This window comes from Bos indicus x Bos taurus, chromosome 6 (genome assembly GCF_003369695.1).
Source record: "Bos indicus x Bos taurus breed Angus x Brahman F1 hybrid chromosome 6, Bos_hybrid_MaternalHap_v2.0, whole genome shotgun sequence".
NCBI lineage: Eukaryota > Metazoa > Chordata > Mammalia > Artiodactyla > Bovidae > Bos > Bos indicus x Bos taurus.
In genome coordinates, this window is record NC_040081.1 from 30,495,995 (window position 1) to 30,509,956 (window position 13,962).

General features: G+C 42.1%; 1 protein-coding gene across 1 annotated transcript in view; it reads left to right on the forward strand.

The window, feature by feature from the left end:
- The first annotated feature begins 1,151 nt into the window (after nt 1-1,151).
- Nucleotides 1,152-13,962, forward strand: part of HPGDS (hematopoietic prostaglandin D synthase) — a 33,025-nt gene continuing 20,214 nt past the window's right edge. The window contains exon 1 of the mRNA XM_027544053.1: nt 1,152-1,231. The gene's annotated coding sequence lies outside the window, so the exon portion shown is untranslated. The remainder of the gene's footprint in view (nt 1,232-13,962) is intronic.

Sequence of the window (13,962 nt, forward strand, 5' to 3'; positions counted from 1 at the left end):
TTCAGGAAATCAGTCCTGGATATTCATTGGAAGGACTGATGCTGAAGTTGAAACTCCAATACTTTGGCCACCTGATGCAAAGAACTGACTCATTTGAAAACACCCTGACGCTAGGAAAGATTGAAGGTGGGAGAAGAGGACGACAGAGGATGAGATGGCTGGATGGCATCACCGAATCAATGGACATGAGTTTGAATAAGCTCTGGGAGTTGGTGATGGACAGGGAGGCCTGGCATGCTGCAGTCCATGGGGATGCAAAAAGTCAGACGTGACTGAGCTGAACTGAACTATGATCGTGATAATAGCTATCTTGGTATACTAAAAATATTATCAACAACAGCGATCTTAGTCATCTGACTCTGGTTGGTGAGTATTCTGTTAGGACAATATTGAGGTCAGAGGGGACAAGAAGGGGAATACAGTTTTAAACCAAGAGATTAACTACAAACTCAGTCAAGGACCTTGGTTAGGGGGATTTAGTTTCAGCCCTTATAACAGTGCAAGTGAAATATACTACCTGCAATGAGAATTTAGAGAGCCTCTTTTAAAATATGACTTGAAAAAAAAATTAAAAAATGACTTGTGGGGAAATATACACTGGGACATTCATCCAATGACATGCTGTTCATGGAGCTTACGTAGCACTGGGGGAGGATGAATACAAACAGATTAAATACGTTGTGTTGCCAGACACTGTGATGAATAAACACAGAGCAGGTAAAGGAAGAGGTTGTTTGAGGAGGGTTCTGGGGAGGAGGTGGTCAGCCAAGGACTAGCGGAGGACTCACCAAGGAGAGCTAGTGAGGTGAGGAGCAAGCTGTGTATACATCTCTAAAGAGGGTTTACTCACTCTCAAATTTTCTTTTTCTCTTGGGACCTATGGTTCTTTTTCTTAAAAAAAAAAAAAAAAAAGACTTTAAAAATAAACGAACATGTAGCAATAGACAGCTATAACTTTGACTTTACTAACTGTATGCAAATAACTCAAGTTATTTATATAAGAGATCCTATAAAATGCCAAGAATAACTGGAAGTCTTTATACTTTTAGGCGGGCACATTTCATCTAAGAAATGAAGGAAGAGACTTAGATGGAAGTAAGTCACTTCTCTCATTGGCTTGTGACCAATGATCTTGATCACTGTGGCTTGATCTTACTCTTCATATAAACCCAAATGCAGTCATACATAAGAGCATAGACGATACTAGAAACTCCACAGAGACACAGCCCAAGTAAGTGATATGACTGAACTGTACAGAGATTAGAAATGATATAATCTTCTCTCTTCATTTTAGGTTTATTTTTATTACTGTCATATTCTGTATGTGTCTGTCTTATGCCCTGTTTTTAGATTGAACTGTAAAATTGTTAATTATTTGTAAGCATCTATCCATCAAAATTACTCTCCAAATTCTATCCCATTTTCAAATAATCTGTTTAAATCTTTAAAGTGCTTAACAAAGTATTTGAATCTTAGCCTCCTTTGCCAGAGAGCTGAATTTGGATGTTGTTATTTTTCTAGCAGAGACATTAGAATTTTTGAGACTCTGTTTTACTGTACTCTTACAGCAATATACATATTAGAATAAAGACTTAGTTAAAATTAAATGGATTTATAGTTTGTATTTTCAATGACTGCATGAAAATTGCTTCTGGGATTAAATATTTCTGTATTTTGTTGTTAATCGGCTAAAATGTATCAGTATTACATAAAGTAAAAAAGAGCTACAAACCTAGGAGAAAGAAAGGAAATACCCAGTGTAGAATTTTTCAAAAGCACTACTATTTTCTATGTATTTAATTTCTAAACAAGTTTAGCAAATATCAAAAGCTGTATTTTCTTTTGCACTTAATGGCTACATTCATATGAGTGTTTATGTGGGTAACTAATACCCATCCAGGGTATTAGTTAATCATCCACCCCTATGTTCTTTAAGAATCTTTATATCTTATTTTTTAAAAAGAAGCTGAAGTAAGCTTTTTGTTTATCTGCCGAATCAGGAACTTCTCATGACTTGGTGTGGAGTGGGAGAAAAGCAGCAGTTAGTTTCTAGGTGTACAGGAGAAGCTTAAGGATGATCAAACGTTTTCCTTCTTGTTTCTAAATCATTTCAGGAAATAAATGCAGCTTCCCCTAACACAGAATGACTATGACAGGGCTCAGAGATGAAGCTAACAGGAAATAAGTGACCAGCATGACACTGGAATTTGCATAGGCCCATTAAATCATATTCAAGTCTACAATACACCTGGGTGTTATTTCCATGTATCATGTGAAGTCAGGGTCTAATTATGTGTTATCTTTCCTCTTTTGTCTCCCAAACATTTTAGCCTACTCCTGTTATGAAGCCCACTGTAATATCTTGTCTCTCATATATCTGAGGTTCTGTCTCCAGACTCTGTGCATCTCCCTTTATCTAGTCCTGAACAAACATCACATTACCATAATTACATGGCTTTTTATATGTCTTGCTATCTGGTAGGTCAAGTTCTCGCCTCTATTCTCTTAAATTTTAGGGGACTATTTTAGTCCTTTGCATTTCCATTTGAAGTTTAGGATCAGGTTTACCTCTAGAGTCTCTTGGATTTTGAATATGGGCAAGCATTTGATTGTAAAGAAGGACAATTTTGTCTCTTCCTTTCTACTCCTTACGTATGTTTCAAGCAGGTTCCTCCAACCTCCCATCCTGTGTAGAGGATTTTATTCCCTTTTATTCTGAAAAATATCCTGGGGGCTTTCCCAGTGGCTCAAATGGTAAAGAATCTGCCTGCAATGCAGGAGACCTGGGTTCAATCCCTTGTGGGGAAGATCCCCTGGAGGGCATGGCAACTCACTCCAGTATTCTTGCCTGGAGAATTCCATGGACAGAGGAGTCTGGCTGGCTACAGTCCATGGGGTCACAAAGAGTCAGACACGACTGAGTGACAAATCATTCACTTTTTCTTTCTGAAAAAAGCTAAGGTCTAGGCTGCCCAATTGGAGAAGGCAATGGCACCCCACTCCAGTACTTTTGCCTGGAAGATCCCATGGATGGAGGAGCCTGGTAGGCTGCAGTCCATGGAGTCCCTAGAGTTGGACACAACTGAGCGACTTCACTTTCACTTTTCACTTTCATGCATTGGAGAAGGAAATGGCAACCCACTCCAGTGTTCTTGCCTGGAGAATCCCAGGGATGGGGAAGCCTGGTGGGCTGCCGTCTATGGGGTCGCACAGAGTCGGACACGACTGAAGCGACTTAGCAGCAGTAGCAGGCTGCCCAGTGCCGCTAGCAGAATTCCAGATCCTGCTCACTGCATTTCATTTCTGTTCATTTGGTCTAGGCAAAGTTTCTCTCACTCTTAATTCTAACTTTGTATCTTCTTTTTATATAACTTTCACTTTTTATGTCCCTGTAGCAGACTAGGTTTTACCAAAGAACACGATCTCGAGGACTTGAGTCCAGTTGAATCACACAAAGCTGGACTCTTCCCCACTGCTAGGGGGAACCATCCCTCTCTCTCTTACCTCTTCTCACCCTCCTCCTTTTTCTTTGCTTTCTCAGTAAATACTATGCACTGAGCACTGTATTGGTGGTACTTCTGTTGTTCAGTAACCAAGTCGTGTCCAACTCTTTAAACCCCATTAGCACACCTGGCACACCTGGCTTCCCTGTCCCTCACCATCTCTCAGAGTTTGCCCAAGTTCTTGTCCATGGAATCGGTGACGCCATCCAACCATCTCATTCTCTGTCACCGTCTTCTTCTCCTGCCCTCAACCTTTCCCAGCATCAGGGTCTTTCCCAATAAGTCAGCTGTTCACATCAGGTGGCCAAAGTATTGGAGTTCAGCTTCAGCATCAGTAATTCCAATGGGTATTCAGGGGTGATTTAAGATTAACTGGTTTGATCTCCTTGGTACTTTACACACAGTATTTTCATTGCCATCTTACAGGTAAGGAAAGTAAAGTGAGGAACACTGACTTGCCCAAGGCCATTCAGATAGTAGGTGGTTGGCTCACTCCAGAACCACTCACTCTCTTCCATTACCTTCTCTACCCTGAACTTGATCCTCACTGCATCCCTTGGTGGGGGCGGGGGGGATGTGTTTTAAGTTCAACCTTTTACTTCATTATCCTTATGAAATAAAGGCTTTAGCAAAGTGAGATAATTGTTACAGTTGAGTTCAGTCACTCAGTCGTGTCCGACTCTTTGCAACCCCATGAATCACAGCACGCCAGGCCTTCCTGTCCATCACCATCTCCCAGAGTTCACTCAAACTCACGTCCATTGAGTTGGTGATGCCATCCAGCCATATCATCCTCTGTCATCCGCTTTTCTTCCTGCCCCCAATCCCTCCCAGCATCAGAGTCTTTTCCAATGAGTCAACTCCTCACATGAGGTACCCAAAGTACTGGAGTTTCAGCTTTAGCATCATTCCTTCCAAAGAACACCTAGGACTGATCTCCTTTAGAATGGACTGGTTGGATCTTCTTGCAGTCCAAGGGACTCTCAAGAGTCTTCTCCAACACCACAGTTCAATAGCATCAATTCTTTGGTGCTCAGCTTTCTTCACAGCCCAACTCTCACATCCATACATGACCACTGGAAATACCATAGCCTTGACTAGACGAACCTTTGTTGGCAAAGTAATATCTCTGCTTTTCAATATGCTGTCTAGGTTGGTCATAACTTTCCTTCCAAGGAGTAAGCGTCTTTTAATTTCATGGCTGCAGTCACCATCTGCAGTGATTTAGGAGCCCCCAAAAATAAATTCTGACAATGTTTCCACTGTTTCCCAATCTATTTCCCATGAAGTGATGGGACCAGATGCCATGATCTTTGTTTTCTGTATATTGAGCTTTAAGCCAACTTTTTCACTCTCCACTTTCACTTTCATCAAGAGGCTTTTGAGTTCCTCTTCACTTTCTGCCATAAGGGTGGTGCCATCTGCATATCTGAGGTTATTGATATTTATCCCAGCAATCTTGATTCCAGCTTGTGCTTCTTCCAGCCCAGCATTTCTCATTATGTACTCTGCATATAAGTTAATAAGCAGGGTAACAATATACAGCCTTGACATACTGCTTTTCCTATTTGGAACCAGTCTGTTGTTCCATGTCCACTTCTAACTCTTGCTTCCTGACCTGCATATAGGTTTCTCAAGAGACAGGTCAGGTGGTCTGGTATTCCCATCTCTTTCAGAATTTTCCACAGTTTATTGTGATCCACACAGTCAAAGGCTTTGGCATAGTCAATAAAGCAGAAATAGATGTTTTTCTGGAACTCTCTTGCTTTTTCCATGATCCAGCAGATGTTGGCAATTTGATCTCTGGTTCCTCTGCCTTTTCTAAAACCAGCTTGAACATCTGGAAGTTCACGGTTCACATATTACTAAAGCCTGGCTTGAGAATTCTGAGCATTACTTCACTAGCGTGTGAGATGAGTGCAATTGTGTGGTAGTTTGAGCATTCTTTGGCATTGCCTTTCTTTGGGATCGGAATGAAAACGGACCTTTTCCAGTCCTGTGGCCACTGCTGAGTTTTCCAAATTTGCTGGCATATTGAGTGCAGCACTTTCACAGCATCATCTTTCAGGATTTGGAATAGCTCAACTGGAATTCTATCACCTCCACTAGCTTTGTTCGCAGTGATGCTTTCTAAGGCCCTCTTGACTTCACATTCCAGGATGTCTGGCTCTAGGTGAGTAATCACACCATTGTGATTATATTGGTCGTGAAGATCTTTTTTGTACAGTTCTTCTGTGTACTCTTGACATCTCTTCTTAATATTTTCTGCTTCTGTTAGGTCCATACCATTTCTGTTCTTTATCGAGCCCATCTTTGCATGAAATGTTCCCTTGGTATCTCTAATTTTCTTGACGAGATCTCTAGTCTTTCCCATTCTGTTGTTTTCCTCTATTTCTTTGCATTGATCACTGAGGAAGGCTTTCTTATCTGTTCTTGCTATTCTTTGGAACTCTGCATTTAGATGCTTATATCTTTCCTTTTCTCTTTTGCTTTTTGCTTCTCTTCTTTTCACAGCTATTTGTAAGGCCTCCCCAGACAGCCATTTTGGGTTTTCTGCATTTCTTTTCCATGGGGATGGTCTTGATCCCTGTCTCCAGTACAGTGTCATGAACCTCAGTCCATAGTTCATCAGGCACTCTGTCTATCAGATCTAGGCCCTTAAATCAATTTCTCACTTCCACTGTATAGTCATAAGAGATTTGATTTAGGTCATACCTGAATGGTCTAGTGGTTTTCCCTACTTTCTTCAACTTAAGTCTGAATTTGGCAATAAGGAGTTCATGGTCTGAGCCACAGTCAGCTCCTGGTCTTGCTTTTGCTGACTGTATAGAGCTTCTCCATCTTTGGCTGCAAAGAATATAATCAATCTGATTTCGGTGTTGACCATCTGGTGATGTCCATGTATAGAGTCTTCTCTTGTGTTGTTGGAAGAGGGTGTTTGCTATGACCAGTGTATTCTGTTGGCAAAATTCTATTAGCCTTTGCCCTGCTTCATTCCGTATTCCAAGGCCAAATTTGCCTGTTACTCCAGGTGTTTCTTGACTTCCTAGTTTTGCATTCCAGTCCTCTATAATGAAAAGGACATCTTTTTTGGGTGCTAGTTCTAAAAGGTCTTGTAGGTCTTCATAGAACTGTTCAACTTCATCTTCTTCAGCTTTACTGGTTGGGGCATAGACTTGGATTACTGTGATATTGAATGGTTGCCTTGGAAACAAACAGAGATCATTCTGTCATTTTTGAGATTGCATCCAAGTACTGCATTTTGGACTCTTTTGTTGACCATGATGGCTACTCCATTTCTTCCAAGGGATTCCTGCCCATAGTAGTAGATATAATGGTCATCTGAGTTAAATTCACCCATTCCAGTCCATTTTAGTTTGCTGATTCCTAAAATGTCGATGTTCACTCTTGCCATCTCCTGTTTGACCACTTCCAATTTGCCTTGATTCATGGACTTGACATTCCAGGTTCCTAGGCAATATTGCTCTTTACAACATTGGACCTTGCTTCTATCACCAGTCACATCCACAGCTGGGTATTGTTTTTGCTTTGGCTTCATCCCTTCCTTCTTTCTGGAGTTATTTCTCCACTGACCTCCAGTAGCATATTGGGCCCCTACTGACCTGGGAAGTTCCTCTTTCAGTATCCTATCATTTTGGCTTTTCATACTGTTCATGGGGTTCTCAAGGCAAGAATACTGAAGTGGTTTGCCATTCCCTTCTCCAGTGGACCACATTCTGTCAGACGTCTTCACCATGACCCGCCCGTCTTGGGTTGTGCTACGGGCATGGCTTAGTTTCATTGAGTTAGACAAGGCTGTGGTCCTAGTGTGATTAGATTGACTAGTTTTCTGTGATTATGGCTTCAGTGTGTTTGCCCTCTGATGCCCTCTTGCAACACCTACCGTCTTACTTGGGTTTCTCTTACCTTGGACATGGGGTATCTCTTCACAGCTGCTCCAGCAAATCGTAGCCGCTGCTCCTTACCTTGGATGAGGGGTATCTCCTCACTGCCCCTCCCCTTGACCTTGAACATGGAGTAGCTCCTCTAGGCCCTTCTGCGCCTGCGCACCACCACTCTTTGGATGTGGGGTTGCTCCTCTCGCCGCTTCCCCTAACCTCGGGCGTGGGGTAGCTCCTCCCAGCCGCCACCCCTGGCCTCGGGTGTGGGGTAGCTCCTCCCAGCCACCGCCCCTGGCCTCTGATGCGGGGTAGCTCCTCTCTCATATCAGCAGTATATTGTTACAGATATACTGATAAGTGCTATCAGGGAAAAAATATGTTCTTCTACTTTAGATTTTATTGTAAGTTTCCTTATATTTTCATTGGCCATGAAAACATTTACTTGGAATTTATCTTGTTAGTCTTTCTGCAAAAGCTTATAAGATATAGAAAGGATTTTTAGAGTCAGTATATGCTTCCAACAGTTTTTATCTTTAGTACTTACTGGTTTTGTGTTATAAAATGTGCACATATATCTTAAAAAATAAAAGTCTTCAAGTTTGGAGTTTTATAACAGGAAAAAATTAAGAAACCAGACTTTTGCTTGGTAGAAAATATAACTATGCAAGTGACTATAGAAATGTGATGTTAAAGTAAAGCTTCATTAATGAGTTATGACTGTTGAAAGCATGTTCTTGAAAGCAAGATAAGCATTTGTCAGATGTCCATGGGCCTTGCCAAGTTTTAGATGTAAAGATATATTTGCAGAGAAATATAGACAGCTACCAATTCATCCTAGGAATTTTTAAATGTCTTCTTTACTTGAATTAAATACAATGTAAAATAGTTTGATTTTGCAGAATTAACAACAACCCTCTCATTTTCATGTAGAATTATGTGATATTTGACCAAATGAGAAAAGATTATATTTAATTTAAAATGTTGATCCTATGGACAAATATGAATCTATATATACATATAATGTTCATAAGAAATTCATAATGTCCTCAGGAGCATTGACCAATAGCATAAAAATCAATTAAAATAGCATGAAATTGTCCGGGAATGTTTAACTGTAGGATTCCTGTGTGCTGTTTCCTATATCTCTTGACCCCTCTGTTCTTATCAGTACCTGTCAGGAGCGAGAGGAGTGGCAAGCCACTCCCAGGACTAAGATAATAGAAATTGGATGCTTGCATAGGATTTCCTACATTCAGATCAGATCAGATCAAATCAGTCGCTCAGTCGTGTCTGACTCTTTGCGACCCCATGAATCGCAGCACGCTAGGCCTCCCTGTCCATCACCAACTCCCGGAGTTCACTCAAACTCACATCCATTGAGTCAGTGATGCCATCCAGCCATCTCATCCTCTGTCGTCCCCTTCTCTTGCCCCCAATTCCTCCCAGCATCAGAGTCTTTTCCAATGAGTCAACTCTTCGCATGAGGTGGCCAAAGTACTGGAGTTTCAGCTTTAGCATCATTCCTTCCAAAGAAATCCCAGGGCTGATCTCCTTCAGAATGGACTGGTTGGATCTCCTTGCAGTCCAAGGGACTCTCAAGAGTCTTCTCCAACATCACAGTTCAATAGCATCAATTCTTTGGCACTCAGCCTTCTTCACAGTCCAACTCTCACATCCATACATGACCACAGGAAAAACCATAGCCTTGACTAGAAGAACCTTTGTTGGCAAAGTAATGTCTCTGCTTTTGAATGTGCTATCTAGATTGGACATAACTTTCCTTCCAAGGAGTAAGCGTCTTTTAATTTCATGGCTGCAGTCACCATCTGTAGTGATTTTGGAGCCCAGAAAAATAAAGTCTGACACTGTTTCCACTGTTTCCCCATCTATTTCCCATAAAGTGATGGGACTGGATGCCATGATCTTCGTTTTCTGAATATTGAGCTTTAAGCCAACTTTTTCCCTCTCCACTTTCACTTTCATCAAGAGGCTTTTGAGTTCCTCTTCACTTTCTGCCATAAGGGTGGTGTCATCTGCATATCTGAGGTTATTGATATTTCTCCTGGCCACCTTGATTCAGGCTTGTGTTTCTTGCAGTCCAGCATTTCTCATGATGTACTCTGCATAGAAGTTAAATAAACAGGGTGACAATATACAGCCTTGACGTACTGCTTTTCCTATTTGGAACCAGTCTGTTGTTCCATGTCCAGTTCTAACTGTTGCTTCCTGACCTGCATACAAATTTCTCAAGAGGCAGATCAGGTGTTTTGGTATTCCCATCTCTTTCAGAATTTTCCACAGTTTATTGTGATCCACACAGTCAAAGGCTTTGGCATAGTCAATAAAGCAGAAATAGATGTTTTTCTGGAACTCTCTTGCTTTTTCCATGATCCAGCAGATGTTGGCAATTTGATCTCTGGTTCCTCTGTCTTTTCTAAAACCAGCTTGAACATCTGGAAGTTCACGGTTCACATATTGCTGAAGCCTGCCTTGGAGAATTCTGAGCATTACTTTACTAGCGTGTGAGATGAGTGCAATTGTGCGGTAGTTTGAGCATTCTTTGGCATTGCCTTTCTTTGGGATCGGAATGGAAACGGACCTTTTCCAGTCCTGTGGCCACTGCTGAGTTTTCCAAATTTGCTGGCATACTGAGTGCAGCACTTTCACAGCATCATCTTTCAGGATTTGGAATAGCTCAACTGGAATTCTATCACCTCCACTAGCTCTGTTCGTAGTGATGCTTTCTAAGGCCCTCTTGACTTCACATTCCAGGATGTCTGGCTCTAGGTCATGATCATACCATCGTGATCATCTGGGTCATGAAGATCTTTTTTGTACAGTTCTTCTGTGTACTCTTGACATCTCTTCTTAATATTTTCTGCTTCTGTTAGGTCCATACCATTTCTGTCCTTTATCGAGCCCATCTTTGCATGAAATGCTCCTTTGGTATCTCTGATTTTCTTGATGAGATCTCTAGTCTTTCCCATTCTGTTGTTTTCCTCTATTTCTTTGCATTGATCGCTGAAGAAGGCTTTCTTATCTGTTCTTGCTATTCTTTGGAACTCTGCATTTAGATGCTTATATCTTTCCTTTTCTCTTTTGCTTTTTGCTTCTCTTCTTTTCACAGCTATTTGTAAGGCCTCCCCAGACAGCCATTTTGCTTTTTTGCATTTCTTTCCCATGGGGATGGTCTTGATCCCTGTCTCCAGTACAATGTCACGAACCTCATTCCATAGTTCATCAGGCACTCTGTCTATCAGATCTAGGCCCTTAAATCAATTTCTCACTTCCACTGTATAGTCATAAGGGATTTGATTTAGGTCATACCTGAATGGTCTAGTGGTTTTCCCTACTTTCTTCAACTTAAGTCTGAATTTGGCAATAAGGAGTTCATGGTCTGAGCCACAGTCAGCTCCTGGTCTTGCTTTTGCTGACTGTATAGAGCTTCTCCATCTTTGGCTGCAAAGAATATAATCAATCTGATTTCGGTGTTGACCATCTGGTGATGTCCATGTATAGAGTCTTCTCTTGTGTTGTTGGAAGAGGGTGTTTGTTATGACCAGTGCATTTTCTTGGCAAAACTCTATTAGTCTTTGCCCTGCTTCATTTCGTATTCCAAGGCCAAATTTGCCTGTTACTCCAGGTGTTTCTTGACTTCCTAGTTTTGCATTCCAGTCCTCTATAATGAAAAGGACATCTTTTTTGGGTGTTAGTTCTAAAAGGTCTTGTAGGTCTTCATAGAAACATTCAACTTAACCTTTCAGCTTTACTGGTTGGGGCATAGACTTGGATTACTGTGATATTGAATGGTTTGCCTTGGAAATGAACAGAGATCATTCTGTCGTTTTTGAGATTGCATCCAAGTACTGCATTTCAGACTCTTTTGTTGACCATGATGGCTACTCCATTTCTTCTGAGGGATTCCTGCCCGCAGTAGTAGATATAATGGTCATCTGAGTTAAATTCACCCATTCTAGTCCATTTCAATTCGCTGATTCCTAGAATGTCGACATTCACTCTTGCCATCTCTTGTTTGACCACTTCCAATTTGCCTTGATTCATGGACCTGACATTCCAGGTTCTTAGGCAATATTGCTCTTTACAGCATCAGACCTTGCTTCTATCACCAGTCACATCCACAGCTGGGTATTCTTTTTGTTTTGCTACATCCCTTCATTCTTTCTGGAGTTATTTCTCCACTGATCTCCAGTAGCATATTGGGCACCTACTGACCTGGAGAGTTTCTCTTTCAGTATCCTATCATTTTGCCTTTTCATACTGTTCATGGGGTTCTCAAGGCAAGAATATTGAAGTGGTTTGCCATTCCCTTTTCCAGTGAACCACATTCTGTCAGATCTCTCCACCATGTCCCACCCATCTTGGGTTGTCCTACGGGCATGGCTTAGTTTCATTGAGTTAGAGAAGGGTGTGGTCCTAGTGTGATTAGATTGACTAGTTTTCTGTGAGTATGGTTTCAGTGTGTTTGCCCTCTGATGCCCTTTTGCAACACCTACCATCTTTCTTGGGTTTCTCTTACCTTGGGCATGGGGTATCTCTTCACAGTTGCTCCAGAAAAGTGCAGCCATTGCTCCTTACCTTGGACGAGGGGTATCTCCTCACTGCCGCCCTTCCTGACCTTCAACGTGAGATAGCTCCTCTAGGCCCTCCTGCGCCCACACAGCCACCGCCTCTTGGACGTGGGGCTAATTTCCTACATTAGCCTTTCCAAATGGTGAAAGGGATTATCTATGACCCTCTTTTGATATGGATTGCCTTTTGGCCTTATGGCCTCTATTGCTCCTTGTTTCCTTGGTAACTTGTAAAACCTGGTCTTTTGATCTTTATCTGAAGAAGCTACCTTGTAATACAGTATATATCAGTTCAGTTCAGTTGCTTAGTCGTGTCTGACTCCTTGTGACCCTATGAATCGCAGCATGATTCGCAGCACGCCAGGCCTCCCTGTCCATCACCAACTCCCAGAGTTCACTCAAACTCACGTCCATTGAATCAGTGATGCCATCCAGCCATCTCATCCTCTGTCATCCCCTTCTCCTCCTGCCCCTAATCCCTCCCAGCGTTAGAGTCTTTTCCAATGAGTCAACTCTTCACATGAGGTGGCCAAAGTACTGGAGTTTCAGCTTTAGCATCATTCCTTCCAAAGAAATCCCAGGGCTGATCTCCTTCAGAATGGACTGGTTGGATCTCCTTGCAGTCCAAGGGACTCTCAAGAGTCTTCTCCAACATCACAATCTAAAAGCATCAATTCTTCGGTGCTCAGCCTTCTTCACAGTCCAACTCTCACATCCATACATGACCACAGGAAAAACCATAGCCTTGACTAGACGGACCTTTGTTGGCAAAGTAACGTCTCTGCTTTTGAATATGCTATCTAGGTTGGTCACAACTTTCCTTCCAAGGAGTAAGCGTCTTTTAATTTCATGGCTGCAGCAAAGAAATAGAGGAAAACAACAGAATGGGAAAGACTAGAGATCTCTTCAAGAAAATTAGAGATACCAAGGGAACATTTCATGCAAAGATGGACTCGATAAAGGACAGAAATTGTATGGACCTAACAGAAGCAGAAGATATCAAGAAGAGGTGGCAAGAATACACAGAAGAACTGTACAAGAAAGATCTTCACGACCCAGATAATCACGATGGTGTGATCACTGACCTAGAGCCAGACATCCTGGAATGTGAAGTCAAGTGGGCCTTAGAAAGCATCACTACGAACAAAGCCAGTGGAGGTGATGGAATTCCAGTTGAGCTCTTTCAAATCTTGAAAGATGATGCTGTGAAAGTGCTGCACTCAATATGCCAGCAAATTTGGAAAACTCAGCAGTGGCCATAGGACTGGAAAAGGTCAGTTTTCATTCCGATCCCAAAGAAAGGCAATGTCAAAGAATGCTCAAACTACCGCACAGTATATATCAGATCAGATCAGTCACTCAGTCGAGTCCGACTCTTTGCGACCCCATGAATCACAGCATGCCAGCCCTCCCTGTCCATCACCAACTCCCGGAGTTCACTCAAACTCACGTCCATCGAATCAGTGATGCCATCCAGCCATCTCATCCTCTGTCATCCCCTTCTCCTCCTGTCCCCAATCCCTTCCAGCATCAGAGTCTTTTCCAATGAGTCAACTCTTCGCATGAGGTGGCCAAAGTACTGGAGTTTCAGCTTTAGCATCATTCCTTCCAAAGAAATCCCAGGGCTGATCTCCTTCAGAATGGACTGGTTGGATCTCCTTGCAGTCCAAGGGACTCTCAAGAGTCTTCTCCAACATCACAGTTCAAAAGCATCAATTCTTCGGCGCTCAGCCTTCTTCACAGCCCAACTCTCATATCCATACATGACCACCGGAAAAACCATAGCCTTGACTAGACAGACCTTTGTTGGCAAAGTAATGTCTCTGCTTTTGAATGTGCTATCTAGGTTGGATATAACTTTCCTTCCAAGGAGTAAGCGTCTTTTAATTTCATGGCTGCAGTCACCATCTGTAGTGATTTTGGAGCCCAAAAAAATAAAGTCTGACACTGTTTCCACTCTTTCCCAAT